At 38.9% G+C, this 8,576-nt stretch overlaps 1 long non-coding RNA gene across 1 annotated transcript; it reads left to right on the top strand.

Moving 5' to 3' along the window:
* The first annotated feature begins 239 nt into the window (after positions 1 to 239).
* LOC123733406 (uncharacterized) lies at positions 240 to 8,544 on the top strand. Its single transcript, XR_006763768.1, has 3 exons — positions 240 to 482; positions 1,365 to 1,418; positions 8,507 to 8,544. It is a non-coding gene; the product is annotated as an uncharacterized lncRNA (long non-coding RNA).
* The last annotated feature ends 32 nt before the right edge of the window (positions 8,545 to 8,576 follow it).

Genomic DNA, 8,576 nt, shown 5'->3' with positions numbered 1-8,576 from the left:
GGCAGCTGGTCATCGTTGTCTCTAATTGGAGATCATACTTAAGTAGGTGTTTTTCCCACCTTTGTTTGTGGGAGATTGTTTTTGAGTAGTGTATGTTTCACCTCTACATCACATTTTTTTTTTGTTCTTTAGTTTATGTGTATGTATTGCATAGTTTCACAGTTCAATAAAATATGTGGAACGATAATCACGCTGCACTTTGGTCCACTCCTCTCTATGACAACCGTGACACCCGAAGCCAAATCTAGTTGACAAACCCTGTTTTATAGTATGTCATGGCCTTTTCTGGCCAACTGCTGTTATGTTTATGATATACTATGGTGTTGTGTCACTAGACTTTGACCAGATATTATTGCATCCAAAGATCAACTGTACCTAGAACATAGATACAGAGACACTTGTCATCAGGAAGCTGCTCTCTCAGCACAACGGAAAATATCTCAATGACTTGACATGTTCTGGCTGTGAATTCAGGCTACAAGGTAAGAATCTTCCCAGTGATTATTGTAAAGTGTGTAGAGAAATTAAATGTATGGTGTTATTTTAGTATAGTGACTGACAGTAAAACACTCAGATCTAAAAGTCCATTTCACCTGGGACAGTTATGTGACAGTTCAATCATACAAAATGGCGCTAACTGGGCGTAGGCAAGTCAAATTCAAAAACATATTGTTCATATATCGTATTATACGATTTGTTTATCGTGATTATTTTACAATTTGTAAAAATTTTAATGTATCATAGTTCTAAATCATCTTTCAGAATATCAGAACATTTGTTGTTTTCTAAACTACAATGATCTCCTGCTTCCTGTGTAATTTGGTATGAAACCACTGAACATACTTTTCTTAACATTGTTATTATGAACTGAATTCAGTAACAGCATAATTATATCATACCTGTTGAACAAAGCAACACACTAGAATGAGAGAAATTATTAAAAGAGAAAGTTAGACATTATTATTATTAATATTATTGTTGTTAAATTGTTTTATTATTATTAGTTCCACTACATGGAGAAATTGTGAAAAATATTAAATCACCTAACTGTTTGGATGTGTCTTTCTATGTCTGTTAGTAAATGTTTTATTTCTAAGAGATAATGAATAAAAGAGAACAATTGACCTTCAATAATTAGTTGGCCCTGTGTTAATCACAACCAACATGCTGGATCTCTGTTTAGGACATCACTGTGTTAACCACAACCAACATGCTGGATCTCTGTTTAGTTGTTACTGTGTTAACCACAACCAACATGCTGGATCTCTGTTTAGTTGTTACTGTGTTAACCACAACCAACATGCTGGATCTCTGTTTAGTTGTCACTGTGTTGACCACAACCAACATGCTGGATCTCTGTTTAGGGGTCAGTTCTCTAAAATGAGTCTCTCTGGGGAACATGACACCAAATCTAAGAGGTGAGATGACAATTTTGTTTAAGAATTATTAATAGTTTATTTCAAAAATGATATTTCCAAAAATGTTCACATTTGTTTTTTAATCAGAAATGGTTGCTAATGGGTACCTTCAATATTACTGTTCTCAGATTATTTATGAATTTCTTTAGATTGTGTATAAAAAATGTTTTATTGCAAAACTCTATATATCCATTGTTTTGCTGGAACACCCTAGATGCATTCAATTGCCCATTTTAAAGCCATGCCCAATTTAGGATAATTTCTTAACAACGTGATGTTGCGCTCCAAAGGGATATCTTGAAATAACATGATGTAGATAATTAAATAATCAAAAGAAAAACTTGTTAATTTTACACTCTTAGAAAAGAAGGTTCCTTATAGAACCAAAAAGGCTTCTATCACTTCCTTAATATATGGAACCACTAAAAGTTATATATATTTTTGGGTTCAGTGAAGAAGAACCTCTAGAGTTCTGATCAACGAAAGGTGAATGTTTTGAGGATGTGAACCCAGCAGCCCTCCAGTGGTCAGATCAATTCCTCCTGTTTTTTCCAGCACCCGGACACTGTTTTATGGATTGATCATATAGAAATATAAAACATTATTTTTACGACTCCAAAGTATTTACATGTGGTGCAGGAACCACTGACTCGCTGCATTATTCTATAGTATTATCAAGATACCTGCTGTTAACTCTTAACTACTTAGGACAGCTCACGAGGTGTCCTAAATATCTGCCGACTAGGTAGGACTAGAGACTTCATGCATAGCTTTAATTTATACCCATAAGTGTCAAATGTCTTTATTCTCAGCACTTATATGACCAATTCTCTACTCTGAGACGCTTTGTGGACATGGGCCCAGATCTCAAAATATTGTTATAATAAATGTTTGTTTAACATAATAATAAAAAATGAATATCACTAATGTAACCCACTGTAAAGACTGGGTTTAGTTGATTGTGTGGCACTGCTTATGTCCGCGTTCTGGATCTGTCCCCGTCCCCGTAAAGAACTGTCCGCGTCCCCGTACGGTGTGGCGCCAAGGATATTGTCTGGTTACGAGCAGAGTGGGCTGAGGTGATCTTGGGGAATAACTACAGAGTTCACTACAGTGTTGAGACGCCGAAGTTTATTGTTGAATTTGCTTTTTGCTTTACGGTCAGGGACAGTATGAGTGTAGCCAGATCCTTTTCACTCTCTATCCTTGTTTCATTTTGTGGTTCACCGGATTCGTCATCATCATCGAGACAAATGACAGACGAACGTTCTGCTAGCTAGCCAAGCTAGTCGGTACAGCTAGGTAAGCTAGCTAGCTACTCTACCAGCAGCATCCTAGTTATCCTAGCTAGTCGGTACAGCTAGGTAAGCTAGCTAGCTACTCTACCAGCAGCATCCTAGTTATCCAAGCTAATCGGTACAGCTGGGTAAGCTAGCTAGCTACTCTACCAGCAGCATCCTAGTTATCCTAGCTAGTCAGTACAGCTAGGTAAGCTAGCTAGCTACTCTACCAGCAGCATCCTAGTTATCCTAGCTAGTTGGTACAGCTAGGTAAGCTAGCTAGCTACTCTACCAGCAGCATCTTAGTTATCCTAGCTAGTCGGTACAGCTACAGTGGGGGAAAAAGTTTTTGATCCCCTGCTGATTTTGTACGTTTGCCCACTGATAAAGAAAGGATCAGTCTATAATTTTAATGGTAGGTTTATTTGAACAGTGAGAGACAGAATAACAACAAAAATATCCAGAAAAACACATGTCAGAAATGTTATAAATTGATTTGCATTTTAATGAGGGAAGTAAGTATTTGACCCCCTCTCAATCAGAAAGATTTCTGGCTCCCAGGTGTCTTTTATACAGGTAATGAGCTGAGATTAGGGGCACACTCTTAAAGGGAGTGCTCCTAACCGCAGCTTGTTACCTGTAAAAAGGACACCTGTCCACAGAAGCAATCAATCAATCAGATTCCAAACTCTCCACCATGGCCAAGACCAAAGAGCTCTCCAAGGATGTCAGGGACAACATTGTAGACCTACACAAGGCTGGAATGGGCTACAAGACCATCGCCAAGCAGCTTGGTGAGAAGGTGACAACATTTTGTGCGATTATTCGCAAATGGAAGAAACACAAAAGAACTGTCAATATCCCTTGGCCTGGGGCTCCATGCAAGATCTCACCTCGTGGGGTTGTAATGATCATGAGAACGGTGAGGAATCAGCCCAGAACTACACGGGAGGATCTTGTCAATGATCTCAAGGCAGCTGAGACCATAGTCACCAAGAAAACAATTGGTAACACACTACGCCGTGAAGGACTGAAATCCTGCAGCGCCCGCAAGGTCCCCCTGCTCAAGAATACATATACATGCCCGTCTGAAGTTTGCCAATGAACATCGGAATGACTCAGAGGACAACTGGTGAAAGTGTTGTGGTCAGATGAGACCAAAATGGAGCTCTTTGGCATCAACTCAATTCGCCGTGTTTGGAGGAGGAGGAATGCCGCCTATGACCCCAAGAACACCATCTCCACCGTCAAACATGGCGGTGGAAACATTATGCTTTGGGGGTGTTTTCTGGACAGGACAACTTCACCGCATCATTTGACGGGGCCATGTACTGTCAAATCTTGGGTGAGAACATCCTTCCCTCAGCCAGGGCATTGAAAATGGGTCGTGGATTGGTATTCCAGCATGACAATGACCCAAAACACACAGCCAAGGCAACAAAGGAGTGCCTCAAGGAGAAGCACATTAAGGTCCTGGAGTGGCCTAGCCAGTCTCCAGACTTTAATCCCACAGAAAATCTGTGGAGGGAGCTGAAGGTTCGAGTTGCCAAACGTAAGCCTCGAAACCTTAATGACTTGGAGAAGATCTGCAAAAAGGAGTGGGACAAAATCCCTCCTGAGATGTATGCAAACCTGGTGACCAACTACAAGAAACATCTGACCTCTGTGATTGCCAACAAGGGTTTTGCCACCAAGTACTAAGTCATGATTTGCAGAGGGGTCAAATACTTATTTCCCTCATTAAAATGCAAATCATTATATAACATTACAAACGTACAAAATCAGCAGGGGATCAAATACTTTTTTCCCCCCACTGTAGGTAAGCTAGCTAGCTACTCTACCAGGAGCATCCTAGTTATCCTAGCTAGTCGGTACAGCTAGGTAAGCTAGCTAGCTACTCTACCAGCAGCATCCTAGTTATCCTAGCTAGTCGGTACAGCTAGGTAAGCTAGTTAGCTACTCTACCAGCAGCATCCTAGTTATCCTAGCTAGTCGGTACAGCTAGGTAAGCTAGTTAGCTACTCTACCAGCAGCATCCTAGTTATCCTAGCTAGTCGGTACAGCTAGGTAAGCTAGCTCGCTACTCTACCAGCAGCATCCTAGTTATCCTATCCTCCCTCTCTCATTGACGGATGCTGGCTACCTCTGTCCGGTTCTCCTCTCTTCACTAGATGGACGGTAACTTTAGTGTTTAACCCCTCTGTATCCAAGGACCAATCTTTTGAATATTATTTTCGGGGCGCCTAAAGTAGGCTGGACACATTCAATTTTTTTAACATTTTTTTAGCTGCCTCACCAACGTCTGAATGTGCATGAATAACTTTTAATTGCTAAAGATTTCCAATAGATGGCAGCATAAGACCACAAAGCATCAGTTATAGGCTACAGGCAGCAATATGATTGACATAAAATAGCATGCAACCACAGACTATATGTCCCATGATTTTCTAAAATGGTCACTCATTACTTTAGTTAGCCTGTTGGGACTACAGGTTAGCAATGAACCCCGAGTCGGGATTGCTAACAAGGCTGGAAATTCAAAACATCAAAAATCTAATAATTTCAATTTCTCAAACCATCAACTATTTTACACAATTTAAAAGATAAACATCTCCTTAATCTAACCACATTGTTCGATTTTCAAAGAGGCTTTACGGCAAAAGCATAAAGTTAGATTATGTTAGGACAGTACATAGCCACAAAAGTACAAACATCCATTTTCAATTCAAGGTCAGGCGTCACCAAAAGCAGAAACCAGCTAGAATTATGCACTAACCTTTGTCAATCTCCATCAGATGACACTCCTAGGACATTATGTTATACAATACATGCATTTTTTGTTCCATCAAGTTCATATTTATATCCAAAAACAGCATTTTACAGTAGCGTGAAATTCAGATTTTTTTCTTCTCTGAAATGCTTCCGGTGAACATAACAAAATTACTATTCGACAACATTGGTAAATTATAATATTGTCATTCAAAGAATAATATATTATCATCTCGTAATTGCTACCGAATGGCCAGATCTCAAAATAACTTTACTGGGAAATCACATTTTGCAATAAACGGGGTGCTATGCTAAGAACAACAGGCTATGCTATACAGTTAGCATCATCTAAAATCGATAATAACATTGTAAATACCCCCTTACCTTTGATTATCTCCATCAGAAGGCAGGATCCCAGGTCCGGAAGGCATTCCAGGTCCGGAACAAATGTGGTTTCTTTTGACAAAGTTCATAATTTATGTCCAAATAACACCAAGTACTTAGCGTTCATTATGCTCCCACAAAACGTGGTTGGAGGGCTGGTAAAATCACGCCGAAAAGCTAAAAAAAACCTAGTAAATAATCTATTTATGTTCGTTCAAACATGTCAAATGTTGTTTAGCATTAATCTTTTGGTCCATTTTTAACGTTAAACATCAGTAATATTTTCACACAACCTATCCTATGTCTAGATAAAAAATGATGACAAACTCACGTTTCTCAGATTTATGCGCAGGCGCAAAAAAATGAAGTGATGACATGTCAACTTCCTTGGATTCTAATTTGCTCTCTGTTTATCATAGACGCTTCAAACAACTTTATAAAGATCGTTGACATCTAGTGGAAGCCGTAGGTGTTGCGAAATGAATCCTTTCTCACTATGGTATCTATAAAACAATGACACTAAATAGTACAGTCACAAAATTCACATTTTTTTTAAATCTATTTTTCACAGGTTTTTGCCTGCAATATGAGTTTTGTTATACTTACAGACACCATTCAAACTGTTTTAGAAAATTCAGAGTGTTTTCTATCCGAATGTGTTAATAATATGCATATCCTAGCTTCTGAGTTGGTGTAGGAGGCAGTTAAAAATGGGCACATATTTTTTTCAAAATGTCTCAATACTGCCCCCGAGCCCCAACAGGTTAACTATATATCTCGTAATGGGCCTGTATTGCTTTCGGGAGAGCAACAAAATAGTGATTATAGCAGGTATTGAACACCGGGTAAATAATCGCTAGTCAAAACCTCAACCTCAGTATACGTGCATTATAAAAAGTAATCTTAATATCTGATATTGCGAGTAAACAACCTCGGAATAGAAAAGACAAGAGTGCGTCTTCCAGCCCGCCAATAAATTACATCATTAAACCCTACCGGTTAGTAAATTTACCTCAACATGCCCCTGGAGAAGGCAGAGCGACGACACCAGCTTTTTACCAGGGCTGAGTTGACTACTAGAGAGAGAAGGCAGAGTGACGACACCAGCTTTTTACCGGGGCTGAGTTGACTACTAGAGAGTGAAGGCAGAGTGACGACACCAGCTTTTTACTGGGGCTGAGTTGACTTCTAGAGAGAGAAGGTAGAGTGAAGACACCAGCTTTTTACCGGGGCTGAGTTGACTACTAGAGAGAGAAGGCAGAGTGACGACACCAGCTTTTTACCGGGGCTGAGTTGACTACTAGAGAGAGAAGACAGAGCGACGACACCAGCTTTTTACCAGGGCTGAGTTGACTACTAGAGAGAGAAGACAGAGTGGCTCGATGCTGGTTGATGAATTTGACAATTTTTCTCAACTAGAGGTGACTAAATTAATGTTCAGACTTATTGATAATCGTTATATTAATGAAGTATAATTTCAAAACATGAGCATAAAAACAGGTAATAATAAACATGAATCATCATTATATTACTTCACAGTAATCTGCTAAATGCTTTTTCAGTCTCTTGCGTTAGCAGTGTGTAAAGGGACAGAAAGAAGCGCGGGGAGTGGTGGTGTATCCAGGGAGAAAACTAAACTAATCTTCTGAAATGTCATTTGTGGTCTTATGCTCCCATCTATTGGAATTATATAGCAACTGCAGTAGTACTGAATAATGTGTAATTCTTTACTAAAGTAGAAATTACTCAGAATTGCAAAATATAACATTTTCTAGTTCCTTTTACCACTTATAATAAAATAAAATGTTTATAGCATAACAAACAATTAAAATGACATAAAACAAAAACACCATACATTTAATTAATTATATATATAACAACTATTTATTTAGATGGGTAACATTATCTGCCAAAGTAACAGCCCTGTAGACAAAGAAGAGCTCTCCAGTAGGTACCAAAACATTCAAAGGACATTTTCCCAAAAGTGAGGTTACAAGTTGATCAACTTTGAAAGCAGAATTACTTTCCCATTGTTCCTCAACTGTAGTGTATAGCATTATACCATATACCATTTTGTAGCTCTGAGTCTCTACTTTTATCCAACGTAAAAAACACCATTTTATATTTTCTACATATGACCGAATTGAAACGGTCGGTCACAGTTGAGAGTGAGGCAGATATATAGCATTTGGTAAAAAAATATTATTTGTCTCTCTGAAATGAAGTGATAGATTTTAAACAAATACATGTCTGTCATTGAACATGTCATGATTAGATAGTGAAAAAACACACCAATCTCTTTAATAATTTCTTTAAACAATAAAAGCTAATTTACCAACATTTCTGAAAATGGATATGTAGCGTTTTGGAATTAAACTCTTCTTATGTTTCCCATCTGAGCTCTGTCTGTCTGTCTGTCTGTCTGTCTGTCTGTCTGTCTGTCTGTCTGTCTGTCTGTCTGTCTGTCTGTCTGTCTGTCTGTCTGTCTGTCTGTCTGTCTGTCTGTCTGTCTGTCTGTCTGTCTGTCTGTCTGTCTGTCTGTCTGTCTGTCTGTCTGTCTGTCTGTCTGTCTGTCTGATCCAGAGCTCTTCTTATGTTTCCCATCTGAGCTCAGAGTAGATGAGAGATGTAATGTTTGTCTCTGTTGTGTTGAAGTCCAATCAAGCAGGAGAGACCAGCCTCCCCTGTTCCCAGCTGTGTGTCCATGAAGAGTGACTGGTCTATG

This window comes from Salmo salar, unplaced genomic scaffold (assembly GCF_905237065.1).
Source record: "Salmo salar unplaced genomic scaffold, Ssal_v3.1, whole genome shotgun sequence".
NCBI classification, from domain to species: Eukaryota; Metazoa; Chordata; class Actinopteri; order Salmoniformes; family Salmonidae; genus Salmo; species Salmo salar.
The sequence above is the reverse complement of the archived record's forward strand: the minus strand, read 5'-3'. Positions and strand labels throughout refer to the sequence as shown.